The sequence below is a fragment of the Arachis stenosperma genome, chromosome 7 (assembly GCF_014773155.1).
Source record: "Arachis stenosperma cultivar V10309 chromosome 7, arast.V10309.gnm1.PFL2, whole genome shotgun sequence".
In the NCBI taxonomy this organism is placed as follows: Eukaryota; Viridiplantae; Streptophyta; class Magnoliopsida; order Fabales; family Fabaceae; genus Arachis; species Arachis stenosperma.
The window spans coordinates 55,375,886-55,378,684 of record NC_080383.1 but is presented as its reverse complement, the minus strand read 5'-3'; the positions used below and the strand labels follow the sequence as shown (position 1 = coordinate 55,378,684).

Below are 2,799 nucleotides of genomic sequence, written 5' to 3'. Positions count from 1 at the left end.
AACAATTTTGAGCTAAAGCCTCAATTAGTTTCTCTGATGCAACAGAATTGCAAGTTTCATGGACTTCCATCAGAAGATCCTTTTTAGTTCTTAATTGAATTCTTACAGATCTATGATACAGTTAAGACCAATGGAGTTGATCCCGAGGTCTATAAGCTTATGCTTTTCCCTTTTGCTGTAAGAGACAGAGCTAGAATATGGTTGGACTCTCAACCTAGAGATAGCCTGAACTCTTGGGATAAGCTGGTCACGGCTTTCTTAGCCAAGTTTTTTCCTCCTCAAAAGCTTAGCAAACTTAGAGTGGATGTTCAAACCTTCAGGCAGAAAGAAGGTGAATCCCTCTATGAAGCTTGGGAGAGATACAAGCAACTGACCAAAAAGTGTCCTTCTAACATGCTTTCAGAATGGACCATCTTGGATATATTTTATGATGGTCTGTCTAAATTGTCTAAGATGTCATTGGACCATTCTATAGATGGATCTATTCGCCTGAAGAAAACACCTGCAGAAGCTCAGGAACTTATTGACATGGTTGCAAATAACCAGTTCATGTACACTTTTGAAAGGAATCTTGTGAGTAATGGGACGCCTCAGAGGAAGGGAGTTCTTGGAATTGATGCTCTGAATGCCATATTGGCTCAGAACAAAATGTTGACTCAGCAAGTCAATATGATTTCTCAGAGTCTGAATGGGTTGCAAAATGCATCCAACAGTACTAAAGAAGCATCTTTTGAAGAAGAAGCTTATGATCCTGAGAACCCTGCAATGGCAGAGGTGAATTACATGGGTGAAGCCTATGGAAACACCTATAATCTCTCATGGAGAAATCATCCAAACTTCTCATCGAAGGATCAACAAAAGCCTCAATAAGGCTTTAACAATAATAAAGGTGGAAGAAACAGGTTTAGCAATAGCAAGCCTTTTCCATCCTCCTCTCAGCAACAGATAGAGAATTCTGAGCAGAGCTCCTCTAGCTTAGCAAACATAGTCTCTGATCTATCTAAGGCCACTTTAAGTTTCATGAATGAAACAAGGTCCTCTATTAGAAACTTGGAGGCACAAGTGGGCCAGCTGAGTAAAAGAGTCACTGAAACTCCTCCTAGTACTCTCCCAAGCAATACAGAAGAGAATTCTAAAAGAGAGTGCAAGGCCATAACCTTGCTTGGTGTGGCCGAATGCACAGAGGAGGAGGAGGACGTGAATCCCAGTGAGGAAGACCTCATGGGACGTCCTCTGGACAAAAAGGAGTTTCCAATTGAGGAACCTAAGGAATCTGAGGCTCATCTAAAGACCATAGAGATTCCATTGAACCTAATTATGCCATTCATGAGCTCTGATGACTACTCCTCCTCTAAAGAGGATGAAGATATTACTGAAGAGCAAGTTGTTAAGTATTTTGGAGCAATCATGAAGCTGAATGCCAAGTTATTTGGTAATGAGACTTGGGTGGATGAACCCCCTTGCTCACTAATGAACTGAATGACTTGGTTAGGCAAACATTACCTCAAAAGAAACAGGATCCTGGTAAATTCTTAATTCCATGTACCATAGGCACTATGACCTCTGAGAAGGCTCTGTATGACTTGGGGTCAGGCATAAACTTAATGCCTCTCTCTATAATGGAAAAACTGGGAATCTTTGAGGTACAGGCTGCCAAATTCTCATTAGAGATGGCAGACAAATCCATGAAAAAGGCTTATGGACAAGTAGAGGACATGCTAGTAAAGGTCAAAGGCCTTTACATCCCTGCTGATTTCATAATCCTAGACACTGGGAAGGATGAGGATGAATCCATCATCCTTGGAATACCCTTCCTAGCCACAGCAAAAGCTGTGATTGATATGGACAAAGGAGAGTTGATCCTTCAATTGAATGAGGACAACCTTGCGTTTAAAACTCAAGGATCTCCCTCCGCAACCATGGAGAGGAAGCATGAAAAGCTTCTCTTAATGCAGAGTCAAACAAAGCCCCCACAGTCAAACTCTAAGTTTGGTATTGGGAGGCCACAACCAAACTCTAAGTTTGGTGTTGAACCCCCACATTCAAACTCTAAGTTTGGTGCTGGGAGGCCCCAACAATGCTTTGAACATCTATGAAGCTCCATGAGAGCTCACTGTCAAGCTATTCACATTAAAGAAGCGCTTATTGGGAGGCAACCCAATTTATCTATGTTATTTTCTTTTTTTAGGTTGATGATCATGTGGAGTCACAAAAATAACTGCAAAAATTAAAGAAAAATAAAATAACAGCATTAAAAATAGCACACCCTGGAGGAGAAATTTACTGGCGTTTAAACGCCAGTAAGAGTAGCAGAATGGGCGCTTAATGCCCAGTATGGCACCATTCTGGGTGTTAAACGCCAGAAACAATAACCAGACTGGCGTTAAACATCAGAAAGAAGTAACAAGCTGGCGTTAAACGCCAGAAATAGGTTGCAGCCTGGTGTTTAACGCCAGGAAAGGAATAAAAGTTGGCGTTTAACGCCAGAAACAAGCAGCAGTCTGGCGTTAAATGCCCGGATTTCACAATAAGGGCGTTTTGCACACCTAAAAGGAGCAAGGATGAAATCCTTGACCCCTTAGGATCTATGGACCCCACAGGATCCCCACCTACCCTACCCCTCTCTCTCTCTCACTCACCAATCAAATCATATCCTCTTCCCTATATTCTCTTCACCAATCACCTCTATATCTCTTCCCTAAAAATCCCACCTACCTCACTTTCAAATTCAAACACTTTTCCCTCCCAAACCCACCCAATTTCATTCGGCCACTCTCCCTCTCTTTCCGTATAAATACC

At 42.0% G+C, this 2,799-nt stretch overlaps 1 non-coding gene across 1 annotated transcript; it reads right to left on the bottom strand.

The window, feature by feature from the left end:
- Positions 1–291: 291 nt before the first annotated feature.
- On the bottom strand, positions 292–399 carry LOC130943231 (small nucleolar RNA R71). Its single transcript, XR_009071758.1, has one exon. It is a non-coding gene; the product is annotated as a small nucleolar RNA R71 (small nucleolar RNA).
- Positions 400–2,799: the final 2,400 nt, after the last annotated feature.